Source organism: Beta vulgaris, chromosome 6, assembly GCF_026745355.1.
Source record: "Beta vulgaris subsp. vulgaris cultivar EL10 chromosome 6, EL10.2, whole genome shotgun sequence".
Classification (NCBI taxonomy): domain Eukaryota; kingdom Viridiplantae; phylum Streptophyta; class Magnoliopsida; order Caryophyllales; family Amaranthaceae; genus Beta; species Beta vulgaris.
Genome location: NC_079207.1, coordinates 48,459,145 through 48,475,402, shown reverse-complemented (window position 1 = coordinate 48,475,402; position 16,258 = coordinate 48,459,145).

Genomic DNA, 16,258 nt, shown 5'->3' with positions numbered 1-16,258 from the left:
AATCTGCAGCATACAAGGACCGGATAAGCAAGGCCTACAACAAACGAGTACGGAGCCGGCCGATTTCCATAGGAGACTTTGTACTCAGACGCACGGCAGCAACCGGGAAAGCACACGTGGACGGTAAGCTCACAGCTGATTGGGAAGGTGCATATTTGGTCAAGGAAGAAATCGTGCCCGGATTTTACTGGTTGGAAGACATGTCGGGTAAGCTGCTGAAAAATAGCTGGAACGCTAGTGTCCTCAAAAGATAATATGTGTAGTCAATAGAACAGGCATTGTTGCCAATAGGATTTAATCTTTCATAGCATTCTTGTTTTTACCATTGTAGGCCATAAATCCGGCACAGCCGGGAAGAGCCGTTTTATTTTAATAAAATGAGCATCTTCTATGTACGACTCTTTAAATAGCTAAACCTGCCGGTCAATGACCTTCGTGGATCTACCAGACAAGGCTAAGATGGCATTACTAATCACTAAGTCAATGACCTTATTGGATCTGCTGAATTGATTAAAGTGTGAAACCGGTCAATGACCTCCGTGGATCTGCCGGATAAAACTAAAAGGCATTATTAATCATTCAGTCAATGACCTCCGTGGATCTGCCAGATAAAACTAAAAGGCATTAATAATCATTCAGTCAATGACCTTAGTGGATCTGCTGAATAGATTAGAGTGCGAAACCGGTCAATGACCCTTGTGGATCTGCCGGATAAAATTAATTGCACAATATTAAATGTCAATTCATGACTGTTTATGCTAAAATTTATCACTTACGACGAAATTAAAGTTTGGGACGATTTAACCAGATTATGTCAAAGACAATGCAACAAAACAATGCAAAGGGGATGAACACACAAAAACGATGACGCGGAAAACCCCAATGAAGGTGGGTAAAAACCGCGGGTGGTTGGAGATCCACCAAACTAATATGGTTCACTATCTTTCTTAGTGACTGACTGTCGTTACAAGAACGTTAAGTTCTCTCTAGTGTTCTTCCAATTATGTTGCGTAAAAAACTCGTCAATGACCTCTCTCTCCCTTTTATATGCTCTCTTTTTTCCTTGGCTATTTCTCAACGAATACAAAAATGAATTCACTAATTATTACATTAACTTTGGTGCTTAAATCATGGGAGATCTTCTCCGCTTATGCTCCAACGTCTTGATTCATGCTCTTCAACGGCTGAATTTATGGCTCATTACACTCCTTCCTTATTTAGCTGGACCGTTACCACTTAATGCTCTGCTCCAATCTCGCGTCCTTCGCTGTGTCTTCGGGTCACAATTACTTTGTCATCATGTCAGATGTCATCATGTCATCGAGTCATCGCGTCGTTGCGTCAGTGTCATCCTGTCAAAAAATTCAGCCATAACAATGACCCTCGTGAATATGCCGGTTAAAATCTTGTTATGTTAATAATATAACGGTCAATCACCTTCGACGAGTTAGCGGCAGAATTGACTAAACAATGAAAGCATGTAAAGGCATGACAACAAACGACATCATAGTTGATAAAAGTATACTTCTTTAACAAAAAGAGAATTACAACCCTAAAATAGTCGGCCACAGGTGGCCAACTGCAGAAGACTATCAGCCACAGACGACCAGATTAACAGAACGGTAAAGATAGTTTGGCTACCCAAAGGAAAAGACGTTATGATCGCAAAAAGCACACCACCCACAAAGTGGCCAAGTGCAAGAAGGGTAAGGAAGGAAGCTAAATTTCTATGTAACATGCTCGTCTTCCTCAGAGCCATCGACCACTACAACTGGCTCTCCCGGCTTATCATCACCGGTAGGAGGGTTGGCGATATCAGCAGCGGCGTTGACGGTCTCCTGGCCCTCATCAAACTCAGCCCTTGGATCCGCGTTGGCGATATCAGCCTCAGTTACACCGTCATCCAGGACCTCGCCCTCCACCGGATTCTCGTAGTCGCTGCGAAGGTGGGCTGCCTCAATGGCGGACCAGTCAAAGTCCGGATGGTTGTGGCGAACACACCTCATGGCGGCCGACTAACCGCCGTTATACCGGTTGAGCAAGCGAGACACGAAGTCCATGCCTTTCTGGTACTCCTTGACGGCCTCGCGCTCTTGAGTCTTCGCCTCTGCAATCTGTTCACGGAGAAGGCGGATCTCAGTATCCTTGTTGGATAGCACCAAGGAGTGGTCCTTCACCTCCTGGGCAAGAGCCTCATCCACCTTCTTCTCGGCAGCTAGAGCATCATTCATCTCCGTTTGGGCCGCCAGGATTTCCTGATCCTTAACGGTCATTTTTCCTTTCTGTTCCTTGATCCTTCACTTCTTGGAAGTAAGATGTTTGGAAATACCGGTAGAGATCTCAAAGCTCCTTACCGGATTGGGCTGACTGCAGAAAGCACACGGCAAACAAATTAATATACAAGCAAAAAATCGACAGCACACTTGTAAGAAAAAGAGATGAGAATCTATGGAGCTTACCAGGGTAAGGTTATGCGCGTGCGTCGCGGCAAGCGCGTAGACTTCGTCTACCGGCATGTCGTACTTGAGCTGCATGGCTTTCAAGATACGATAGCCCAGGTTCCCACCCTCCAATGGACGATCGAGCAGCAGGGACTCGTCGTCCAACACGTTGAGCTTAGGCTCAAACTTTTCCCCGTCATTCACCGGAGAGCGGGACCAGCACTTCTTCAACACCTCCGGCAACTCAAGCCGGGATCGTCCCAGGAAGCCAACTTTCCTGGGCTTAGCAAATGGCTCCAACCCCGGTACCATTTCCGGCAGGGTGACGTGCTTGTAGATTTTGGACCGCAGAAAAAAGCTACCGACCAGGGTGACCTGGCCAGAAATGAGAGCGGTAGATTCAGGAGCCGTGGAGGTGATGGGGGCGACTTTTGTGGCTGCCTTTTTAGCAGCCGGCTGCTCCTTTGCCGGCTCAGATTTCCTCTTCTGCGGAACCAGGTTGGACCTCCGTTGGACCGGGGGCATGGAGTCCCAGTCGTCCTCTTCAGGACTGGAACCCCTGCCGGCTCCACGCCCTCCCCGGCCTCCTCGGCCTCCAGGAGAAGCTGGGATAAAAACAAAACAACGAGCGGGCTTAGGAGGCATGTTGCTCAGAGGACGATAGCGATGGTCTACGTGCAAAGCCTCGCGCACTGAAAAATCCCGACCTGAAACAAAACATCCAAGGCAGACATGGCAGTTTGCAAAAAGAAAAATCAAAGAAAAACAATGTAATACAAATAAACGGCAGCAGACAGCATAGAGACCCACCATAAGGGTCGGTACGGCAGAAGCCTAAGGCCGACAGCGCATGGTTGCTAAAAATATAGGTGGCATGGGGCAGCCAGTGCTTTGGCACTGATATTTGTTTCTTGCCCTCCAGTGCTGGTATTGAGGAAGAGGAAAAGAAGTCATAAGCCACTCTATCCTGTCGGGTAAGGCCGCGATCAGGGATATGTTCCATCCGAGAACGAGGTTTGGTCCACTAACAGCGTAAGGGGAAGGTATCCGGCACGCGTACCCAGAAAAATCTCTCCCTCCAATGCTTGAGGGAAGTAGGTTTAGGGTACACCGTTAACTTGTCGGCCTTTCTGTACAAAGACATCCAACCACCCCGGCCCTCACCTTCCTCGGCCCGGGACCTCCTCTTCCTCCCAGTTCCCTTCCCCTTGGCGGAGCCGTCCTCCTTGATCCTGTGCAACATTCTGAAGAGGTTTAAGGTTTCCGAAAACCCTTTATAATGGACCACCCAGGCGTATGCCATCAAATTCCGCCATCCTAAGGGGGTCAACTGGGCTAAGCAGATGTTCCAGGCTTTGAAAACTTTAACAAAGAAAGGGTCCAGGGGAAATGGTAGCCCAAAATCCAGCATATGGGCATAAATTGCAATGTGGTCGGCAGGACAATCGGTCACGCAGCTCCCTTTAACCGGGAGCACCAATTTGTATTCCTCTGGAATGGCGAAATATTGGGGTCCTTTTATCGGAAACTTATTTCCCCGGCAGATATCGGCCCAATCTCCGTCCACCTGCACGGTCGCGGCACTGCCTGGCTCGTTGGGTGGCATAAATAATTCAGCCAAGCCCCGGCAGATATCGGCCCAATTTCCGGAGGATCCTCCCGGTTAGAGTCATCCTCCGCCTCCAGAGTGGTGGATTCCTCATCAGATTCCTCGTCGAACCGGACGATGCTATCTACGGCATCCGACTGCATGGGAGACATACTTATCTCTCGGGGTCCTGGCCTACCTGAGGTTTCCCCGATCTCAAAAATCGGTTTAGGGGCAGATGAGAGTGTTCAGCTAAACCGAACATGGTCCCATACTGTCCATAAACATTTACCCCCAAGGCCTCTGCCTGTACTACTACCATCCCTAGAGGAGAGGCTCGTATTGCCAGCTCATTGTCTTGCCTACCAGAAGTACTACAGTCATGCTGGGCTTTAGTTCTAAGTTCCCTGGCATTGTCTATTATCGGTGAATTACTAAGTTCTATGGACTTAGAGGAAACGCTATCGGAATTAACGTCACTTTCAGATAGGACAAAAGGAGTTCTAGAAATGTTTTGTGAATCAGAATCTGAAGACATTATAAATAAGACGGTCTGAAAGACTTGAAAGAAATACCTGGAAAGAAGAATATAGAGGAAGAATGAACCAGTATCAGCAAGTAGCGTAAGGCCGGAAAGAGAATTCAGTCACAACCGTCAGGAATGCAAGGGATGAGCTTAGGGAGAGAAAGTCCATTGCAGTTGGGAGAGCAAGAGCGAAATTGTGAGAAGTGAAAAATAGTTCTCACTCAAGGCGTATTTATAGAAGAAGTCACGGATGGTATTAGGTGACCCTTCGTCTTCCCGTCCCGATCACGCCACGTGTTGTTAAATGGTACCCAGATGTGATGCAACTTCTCATTAAAAGCTCTGACAGCTGACGCGGATATCAAGGCGACGCTTGAAATTCCCTAGCCATCGCTTCAGCTTCCTACTTCAGCTTTAGCCAGCTCCACCCATGTCGGTTTATAAAGTATTTAAGCATGATACGTCTATGCTAGACATACCGGCTTGGGGCTAGTTCTATGGGGGTTGACTAAGTTTCGTACCAATCTAATTAGACCGGGGAACACTGATGTGATTGCATGCTTGTTATGGCACTGCTGACTTCATCATAACGGTCTTATTCAGATACCTTGCCGGTATTATTCTACGGGCCCTCTGCCAAGGGCTTGGGCCAGATCCAGTCTCATTCACCAGCGCCTACGGGCTTAAAGATAGATTTTATATACAAGGTAAGGGTATATCCTAAAGGAATATACATGGAATATTCTCCGTAAATACAGGGGCCAACCTGTATACGGGCCTATCCGGGTTCCCTATAAATATCTCGTTGATGCTTGTGCAAGATTATTGTATATGCTAAAATTTGCCTCTTACGACAGAATTAAAGTTAGCGACGAATTAACCAGATTGTGAGTATGATAATGCAAGGAATAAATGCAATGGGGACTAAAGGGAAGAACACACAGAAATGGTGACGCGCAAAACCCTAATGAAGGTGGGTAAAAACCGCGGGTGGAGATGGTTCCACCAATCTACTATCAGGGACTATCATTCCGGATGAGCCACGATCGTTACAGCTTAAGTTTATTATCTAAGTACAAGTGTAAAATGTCCTCGTGTAGAATAATCTTCTTCTTGCCTTTGCTTTTGTATATCATATGCCGTATCTTTCTCTTTGCCTTGTTCTGCTTAAATGCCATATTAATTTCCTAAGCAATTACAATGGTAACCGTTCCTTGATTATAGGAGATTCTCCTAACAAAGCTCAACTGACAAAATCTACTTCCTTTCTTCATGCAATTGATTTTCTCCAACGGCTTTGTTAGCTGAATTATCGCGGGGTTATCACCTTCCTTTTTCGGACAATCGGTTACAGATTTTAGTTGGCTTAGTCTTCGCATCTTCCCATCGCGTCTTAGTGTCAAAGTCGCCAAGTCATCGCGTCAATGTCATCCTGTCAAAATCAGCCATAACATACGCCCCCAATTGTCGAAATGGGGTAACACAAAAACCATGAGACAATTGTTTAAAAATCAAAAAATCAAATCTGTGACGCAACCAAATACTTAACTCAAAAAATCTTGAGCAACAGATAAGGAAAAAATACTGCAGTGAAACTTGGATAAAAAAAACACTCATAAGGCAACCCAAAGGTCATAACATAGAAAGATAATTACAAAGAGTCATTAACTTCAATCCGTTAACCAAAAGTAATGACTACTCTTGGGAGTATAAATATCGTGTGTGATCGAATTTTAAATCCTCCCGATCTTTCTCTCTCTAAAGCAAAAATATTTCCATAACTTTCATCCGTTTCTCCGCCGGAAAACCGATCTCTTGTGCCAGGTAAATTCCTACTGCTTGTTAATTTCTTTGTTTCGCACTTTCACTTTTTCTTCAATCGCGTTCATGGCTCCCAGTAGGCGTAGCATTAGGACTTTCGTGAAAACCCAAGAAAAGTTGAGGGGAAAAGAAAAAGTCGTAGAAAAAAGAAGTGAAAACGAGGATGAACTGTCGACCATGTCAGAGGAAGATATGATGAGGTTTTTAGAGTTAGGAAACTTGCCTGTTGACTCAGTTATTAGGAACGCAGAGTGGACTGAATTACCAGAGACATGCCCCACCACCTGGGTGGTGCTCTATGAATACCCCTTTAAGATAGGTCTGATACTCCCTTTCTCCCCCATAGCCAAAGACCTGATGCAGATCTATCAGATCAGCCCAGGGCAGATAATGCCCCAAGTTTGGCAAATTCTAAGCGTCGTTGACAGAGTGACGGCGTCTTGGGAAGAAGCCTTTACTCTTCACGATCTTTTACTCTATTATGAGATTAGGGTTAAAGCCTAGAATAGGATAGCCCTTCATGCTAAAGCAAGATTAGAACCATTAGTCGGGGGAGTTCAATCAAACGACAGAGGATGGAAGAACATGTACGTTTTCGTGAAGAAATCGTCTCTAGGAGAAGCTGGGAAAACTTTAATTGGTGGCTGGAAATCATAAGGTTCATTTAATTTCAATTGTTTTTCCTTTGCGTCGCATCATTAACCCCACTCTTACATCGTTTCTTCTGCAGGTCTGAACCCAAAATTGCTAACGTATCGCGACGAGTCCTAACGTCTTTACGACAAATTTCTGGAGGCGTTAGAGGAAGACAAACAGTTCAGACGAATCTTGTTTGCTAACCAAGACAGCTGCTCATATATGGCATCTGGTAAGTTTGTTTTTTCCTTCTGCTTTAGATTCTAACGACATTAGAATATCCTAACGACAAAACATTTGTTGACAGGTTCATCACAATCGTGTTCTAGAGGCCGTATGGACAGCCAGGCGTTAGCAGAGATGCTACGTAAACGCAAGAGGGAATCTTCTACCGACATTGTGTCTGCGTCAGCGACGTCGACGAAGAAAGACACCACGGTCGTCATCCATTTGGACGACGAACAAGAGATTGCGCCAAAAACGCGTAAAACTGAGTTCCTGGCCCCTCCTGACAAGGGTGGGCCATCATACACTGTGATCGTCCCCAATGACTTTATGTCATTAGAAAGGTCGATATGGCCGGAGGCTGACAGATTCCTCTTTTCTAACGCTGAGGAACGGATAAGGGAGTACACCCTTCCTCGCATGATGTCGGATGGCTTGGAGCTTCTTTTCCAGGTATGGTCGCTTGGTTTAACTATGGTCGTTACGACGTTTAACAATAATTTATAATTACGAACTGACACGTATCTTTTTCTTTTTGCACAGTCATCACAGCATCTCCTTATGGCTAAGAGGGAGATGTCGACACTGCTTAAGGGTCATCAGACCATGAAGCAGAGGGTTGACAAAGTTGTTTAGGGCATAAAGTCCAAGGGATCTGAAGTGGAGTCCTACAAGTTGACCATAAAAAACATGGAGGAGACTCTAAAGAAAAATGGAGACGAGTTTGAACAAATAAGAGACAAGTTGACCAAGTTAGAAAGCTCATCACGTCAAGAGATCAAGGATCTCCAAGCGACGGTTGACGCACAGAAGAATGAGTTAGATGAGCTCGAGGCTGAAGTGACCACGAGGATCAGGGCTAAGCTTATGTACCAATTCCTGATGAAGAAGACGACATCTTGGACGCCTCAAAAAGAAATAGATCTCTACCTTAAATACATGGGAGAGATGAAGGACTAGATGGGTGAGGATGAACTGGCTGCGACGGCGGATTCTCCGCCAAAGATGGATGAGAATGCACCGTCCTGCACCGGCTTCATTGCGTCAGACGTGCCGCCTGAACCGGAGACTGAGAAGGAAACCCCAGCCACCGTACCACCACCTGCTGCGTCACCAGAAAAGGAGACTGACAAAAACTTAGACGCCTAGTCTTTAGTTGCTTTATCTTAGTGACTCTTTCTTTTGTACTTTTGGTTCACTCATGGGAGTGACCATAACTTTCGACAACTGCGTGTTTTTTGAATTAATCTTATGTTTTTCGTTCGTGTGACATGCGTGCATTTCTGTCGTTATTCTGACGTTATATGGACATGGCCTGGCGCTTAGTCGGCCTTCATTGGTAGTTCAGACGAAACGTTTGAACTTAGCAACTTAGAATATACATGAAAAACATATAAACACTTACATGTGACTGCTAGGGAAATAGGTGAAACATTGCAGACAATCGTGGCACTTAATAGCAAGACATCCGTCGTGATACACTTATTGAAGCATGGAAAAACTGAAAAGTTGTAGGTAGTGAATACGTCACTTTTATTGTACTGCGTAATAAAATAAACGTCTACGTGTCGCGTCGTAAGACCGTTGCGACGTTATTGAAACAGATGGGAATGACTTTCCTGAAAGACAAGAAAACACAGTGAGATAACACTAAGGTCGCCAACAACTAGCGACGTTGACATGATAGCAGTATCATTTATTTCTTGCAAATGTAGAGAAAACAAAGCAAATTGCTTAACTGGAAAAAGTATTGTTTGAGATGCGTAGCGTTCCAACTACGTGGCACGAAGCTTCCATCACGTCGGACCAATTGGTAGGCTCCATTGCCTATTATTTTACTAATTTGGTATGGTCCTTCCCATTTATGTCCTAGCTTGCCAGCGTTAACCTCTTGTGTGTTTTGAAACACTTTCTTTAGGACCCAATCGCCTTCAACGAAGGATTTTGCTTGAACGTTTTTGTGACTTCTTGCGACTATTTGCTGCTGAGCCGCCATACGCACTAACGCTGCGTCGCGCAACTTCTCAATGGTATCCAAATCGTTGACAAGCTCCTTGCAGTTCTACTGCTCCATCATTAAACCTATTCTAGCGGTTGGGACGTTCATTTCAGATGGCAAAACAGCTTCACACCCATATACTAACGAAAACGGCGTTTTTCCTGTCGTACTACGTGGTGTCGTGCGATTAGCCCATAAAATGGAAGGTAGTGCCTCTGCCCATTTGCCCTTCTTGGATGTAAGTCGTTTATTCAGGGTATCAATGATCGTCTTGTTGCTAGACTCAGCCTGTTCGTTGGCTTGTGGATACCTTGGCGTTGATGTTAACAACGTTATGTTCCATTCGTCTCAAAAATGCTTCGTTTTATTGCTAATAAACTACGACCCATTGTTGCATATTATTTCGGACGGGACACCAAACCTGCAAATTATGTTAGTATATGTAAAAGAAATCACTTCCTTGTCGCGTACCTGCTAATAAGAATCTACTTCTATCCACTTAGAAAAGTAATCAGTTAGTGCCAACATAAAGACCTTTTGACTCGGGGCTGGAGGTAATTTGCCAACTATATCCATGCCCCATTTCATGAAAGGCCAAGGTGTTAAAGAAGGTTGTAAAATTTCACAGGGTTTATGCGTCATACCTGCATGTCGTTGACAGTTATTGCACTTGGTGACATACCTTACTGCGTCTTTTTTCATTGTAGGCCAATATTAACCCATACGCAACGCTCTGTTGGATAATCTACGTCCTCCTGAGTGGTTTCCACATGTCCCTTCATGTAGGTCCTCTAAGACTTGCTTCCACTGATCTTTTTCCAAACAACGCAGGTAGGGGCCTGCGGCAGACTTTTTGAACAATACTCCTTGAATGAGCATGTATCGCAACGCTTTAAATCGAATTCTGCGCGCCTCTACCTTATCTGCTGGAAGTATGTCGTTAGTAAGATAGTCATAAAATGGTTTTGTCCAACTGACACTTACCTCCTCACTATCGAGGTCATTCGTTGTTGTGGCTTTGCCCTTGTCATTTGCGACATCATGATCAGCATTGGAATCGTTGTTGCCGTCGTCTTGAAGACGTTCAGTCGTAGTCGTGACGGTTTCTCCACCATTCCTAGCGACTGCAGGATTTGCTAGATGGACTATGGGGACGGAATAGAATGAAATGCCCCTCAAGGAGGATCCAAGGTTGGCCAGTGCGTATGTCTGCGTATTCTGGTCTCTTGGTATAGGCAAAATGTCAAACGGGTTAAATACTTTACTCTTTCGCTGAGCTATCTCTAAGTACATAGCCATTTTAGAATCTTTCGCCGCGAATTCTCCTTTGATTTTGCTAACTATTAGCAATGAGTCGCTGAAGACTTTTAACGCCTTTGCTCCCATGTCTTCTGCTAATGTCATTCCTGCTATAAGTGCTTCGTACTCGGCCTCATTGTTCGTTGCTCCAAATTCACAGCAAATGGCTCGTACTACCTTGCCCCCTTGTGGCGACTTTAGCACAACACCTAGTCTTGCACCACGAAAATTAGAGGATCCGTCAACAAATAGTATCCAAGGTTTATAGTCTACATGGTTAATTTACGCGCCTTCGTCATTTGCGAGCTTCTCTAGCTCTGGGCTAAAGTTCGCCACAAAATCTGTCAATGCATGTGACTTAATGGTTGTTCTAGGACGAAACTGAATATCGTATCCACTGAGCGCTATCGCCCACTTACTCATGCATTCTGTCAACTCAGGACGTCGCAAGACAGATTTGATGGGGTAGTTAGTCATAACAATAACAGTATGTGTCTCAAAATAGTGCCTAAGTTTTTTAACAGCAACTACTATAGCTAGGATGAGTTTTTCCAATGAGGAATACCTGGTCTCTACGTCTAGCAGAGACTTACTGACGTAATAGATTGGAAGCTGCTGACTTTCTGCTTCTCGCGTCTGGACAGCACTGACGGACACACCACTCACAGCAAGATAAAGCTGTAACGTCTCTCCGTAGTGATAAGTGGACTTTAGGTTCACTTATTTGCATTTAGTTTAGGTCATTTAGATTCATTTTAGGCCATTTAGTTTCCTTTTTCTTTCCCTTTTCCATCTTTTCTCATATTCTCATGTTTAGCATTTAGTTTTAGTTCATTTGCATACTATTAGGTTGCATATAGGTCATTTCATTTGCATGTGCATTCTACCCCCCTCCCCCATCTAATATGTTCTTGGAGTGTTTTGAAGCAAAGATAAGCAAGGAAGAGGCTCCAAGCAGGGGAGCGGGCGCTCCATATTAGACAGAGGCAAATGGCAGTAACATGGAGCGGCCCAGGAGCGACAAAGGAGCTGACGCTCCAAGGCCGGAGCGGGCGCTCCATGTTAGAAGGAGCGGGCGCTCCGTCGTCGAAGCTTTTCACTAATGGGCAGAAACATTGGAGCGACCCTGGAGCGAGGCTGGAGCAGGCGCTCCAAGCCTGGAGCGGGCGCTCCAAGCCTGGAGCGGGCGCTCCAAGCCTGGAGCGGGCGCTCCAACGCCCAGATATCCCGATTCTTTTTGTTTCGTGTTTTACAACTTTGCCCTTATTTCTACGGAGTATAAAACCAATTTTGTAATAATTCTCAAAAAGTTTGGAATTTCCTAAAAATTAATTAGTTCTAATTAGAGAGAGTTTCTAGAGAGAGAAGTAGAACCTAGAGAGAGAAACTATATCTAAACTTTTGAATGTGGGTTATTGAAGCTATTTCAATGGAGTTTTGCATTTGAATATCATCCATCTTTGAATATTTCTTCTATCTTTTCTCTTATTTGCTTTTATGTTTGTTTTATCTTGCTTTGGTATTGATTAGTAGTAATTAGTTGATGATTAGCTTATTAGATATGATTTTCACCATTATTGCTTCACCATTGTTGCTTCAAGCTTTTTATTTATCCCTTTCCATGGCTAGTGAGTAGATTAGTAGCTAGGGGAAGGGGATGACCTTGTCCATGAGTTGGCCTTAAAAGTCAAGCTTGGGGGTGTACTTTGGGTGAGATTGTGTTGTCTAACTAATTTGATTGCCTTGTTTATTTGATTAATCACCATTTGAAATTGTTGTGGAAATCTAAGGTGAAGAATTGAGAAATGAAATCTTAGATAGACCTTTAGCTAGATTATAGGTTAGCTTCACCATGAGAATAGGTGTTTGACTCCCTAGGACCTCGTTTGGATCACTATGAGTTGTGGAAATACTTGATTAACCGATTTTACCATAAGAATAGGTAAAATCGGTTGATTAAGTCCTCCTAATTAGCTCGAGAGAGTAATTAGGAAGCATTTGAGTGATCGAGTCCCCTAATTGACCCTATTGAATCCCCTTGGCTTGACGATTTGGTTGATAATCTGTTAGCTCGTGAATCCCCTATCCCTAGTGTCCTTTTAATATAGTTTAATTCGGATTATTTAATCTATTTGTTAGCTTCTTAGTTCCTAATTTCTTAGTTATTCACTAATTTCAAAAACCCCCAAAAATAGTCTTAGCTCGCTAAATCACATTCAACCCTTGATTAATCTTTGCTTCCTTGTGGATTCGACCCTTTCTTACCCTATATTAGGCTAAGTTAGGTATTTAATTTGGCACGTGCAACGACCGTGTCACGTAGCTAGGCTTTGACAGCAGTGGTGGTGATGCTAGGTATTTTTTGAGTTCTTGTAGCGCATCTTCATGCTGCTGTGACCAGTCGAAGCCTTTATTCTTCCTCAGGACATCGTAGAATAAGTGACATCTTTTAGACGACCGGGATATGAAGCGGTTCAGTGCGGCCATGCGACCGGTTAATTTCTGCACTTCTTTGACGTTCCTTGGGGATTGGATATTGATGAGGCCCTTATTTGATCCGGGCTAGCTTTGATTCCTTGTTGTGTTACAATGTACCCTAGGAACTTTCCTGCAAACACTCCAAATGTACACTTAGTAGGATTTAATTTCATGCCATACCTTCGTAGGACGTCGAAAGCTTCTGACAAGTGTTGGACGTGATCATTTGCTTGTTTGGATTTGACGAGCATATCGTCTATATACACTTCCATAGTGTCGCCCAGTTTGCCTTTAAACATCTGGTTGACCAATTGTTGATAGGTGGCACCTGCATTTTTCATACCAAAGGGCATAACCTTATAACAATATATACCTTTGTCGGTGACGAACGCTGTCTTTTCATGATCGTCTGGATGCATCAATATTTGATTGTATCCAGAATATGCGTCCATGAACGTCAAAACCTCGTGACCTGCTATCGTGTCAACCATCGCATCAATATGGGGGAGAGGGAACATATCTTTGGGACACGCTTTGTTCAAGTCTGTGAAGTCTATGCAGACTCTCCACTTCCTGTTCTTCTTGCTCATGACCACAACATTGGCTAGCCAATCTGGGTATTTTACTTCGCGAATCTTTCCATTGTCGATCAGCTTTTGGACTTCGTCGTTGATGATTTGGTTTCGCTCAGGCGCGAATTGGCGTTCTTTTTGCTTTACTGGCTTGTGATCGAGATCGACGTTGAGTTTATGCGTTATGACGTCGGGACTTATTCCTGTCATATCCTCATGGGACCAGGCAAAACAATTTTTATTAGCTTTTAAAAAATCAATTAACTGACCTCGTATTTCTTGTGACAACGTCGCTCCGATTCAAACGACTTGAACTGGGATGGACGGATCGAGCATCACTTCATCCACATCCTGCTCACTGGGTGCGTCGGGCGCTGATCCATCCTCTAATTGCTAGATGGCTGCTTTTGGAGGTTTGAGCGATGAGCTATAACATTCTCTTGCGGATTTTTGCTCGCCCTTTATTTCTTGAACGCCCCACTTGGTCGGGAACTTCAACGTCTGATGATAAGTTGACGGGACGGCCTTCATTTGTGGATCAATGGAGTGCCGAGGATGATGTTGTACGCATATGGGCAATCCACGACATTGAATCTGGTTGACAGATTGACGCCTTTGGCTAACGTTGGTAATGTGATTTCTCTGACGGTGTGTTGGGCCTCTCCACTGAAACCAACTAAAACAGTGGATTTTTTAGTAATATCCTTATCACACAATCCCATACATTCGAGGGCGCTTTTGAATATGATATTGGCTGAGCTGCCTCCATCTACCAATACTCGCTTCAAAAGACAGTTACTTACAGTCAAGGATATGACCAGTCCATCATTGTGCTCCACGTCGCACACGTCATCGTCGTCGAAGGTGATCGCCATCGCCTCCAGTTTGCGTTCTTCTTTAGACCTGCAAGATTTAAAAACGGGGGACGAGGGATAACCCTCTCTTGATAACCTTTTGGCTGCGAAGTACGTTAGTCCACACACATCAGACCCACCAGAAAATACATTGATTACCTTTACATGCGTCTGTGGCGCAGGCGGAATCGGCTGTGTAGGATTTCTTTCGAAGGACGCCTTGCCTTTGTCGCTCAGGAGATCTAGAAGGTGTCCTTTATTGAGCATGAACACGACCTCTCGTCGTAATGCGATGCACTCCTCCGTCTTGTGACCATGATCATGATGAAATTGACACCATTTGGTTTGATCTTTTTGCACATCTGGTCGACCACTCTTTCTTGGCCACCGAACGGGTGCTCCGATCTTGGTTAAGGCATTCACGACTCCCCCGACATCGACAGAGAATCCATAGGACTCGAGATCCGGGAAGGTCGGCGACTCTGTCCTTGCGTCACTACCTGTATTATCGACAATGTCAGTAACATTGTTTACCTGATGTGGGCGACTGTACAGATGGTTTCGCTAATTATTCTTCTTAGGGACGAAAGCCTTCCGGTCGTTGGGATTTTCTGGTGCACGACGCGTTGATATGGTATTGAGGATGGCATCATCTTCTTCAAGCCTCATCTGCGCTAATGCTCGCGACTTGACTTCCTCGAACGTCTGACACGGATACTTTGTCAGACGGTTGTAGGGTTTTGATCGCAGAATTAGACCTTTTCTGAAACATTCAATAGCAGTCTTAGTATCAAGATCTTTACTGCTAATCATCTCTTTATTAAAGCAATTATAATAATCGCGAACAGATTCTTTAGGTCCTTGGACGACGCCATATAGGTCGCTCGTCTGCTTCTCCAAGCTGCGACTGCCTTCGAATTTCTCATAAAACTTATTGACTAGAGTGAAAAAATTGCTGATGCTTCCTTGCTTAAGGGATCCGAGCCATTTGAGGGTAGGACCGGTGAGCGTGGCTCCGAAAGGCTTGCACATACATGCTTCCACCAAGTGCCAAGGAATTGACGCTTGCCACGTCCGCTGCTTGTACTGGGTGACATGCTCGCCTGGATCGATCGAACCGTCATAATTGGCAACGAGGACGGGCAGATTGAGCTTTCTGGGGAGCACAGCCTTTGAGATCCTCTCTATGAACAGTGATGCCGCATAGCCATCAGGATGCTCTACGATGCTTGGCGTTGGAGCTCTAGGGAGCTGGGACATGAGCTTCATCAGGCGCCTATTCTGCCTCTCGACCAGGATCATGCGCTTTGCCATGGGATCTGCTTCTCCCTCGCCGGGATTCTTTTCTGCGTCATTCAGGGGATCCTCGTCCTCGAACTCCGCGTCATCTTCGGATTCGGCACCATCTGAATCAGAATAATTCTACATAAGGGGGATGTCGTCCATATTGGCACGACACTGGACCTTTGAGGCTTTGGATGACGCTAACTCCTCTTGCAGCTTTTGAATCTTTTCTTGCGAAGATGAGAAGTCAGAGGATAGACGCTCATTAGTTTGCTTTATTTGAAGCATCTCTGCTCTCATTTGGTCATATAAACTCTGCATTTCGTCGAGAGTAAGTGTTCCGGCCATTTGATGGGTTTGAACAATAGTTGATCTGGTTATGCCCCACGGTGGGCGCCAAACTGTTTATGCTAAAATTTGCCTCTTACGACAGAATTAAAGTTATGGACGAATTAACCAGATTTTGAATATGATAATGCAAGGAATAAATGCAATGGGGACTAAAGGGAAGAACACACATAAATGGTGACGCGAA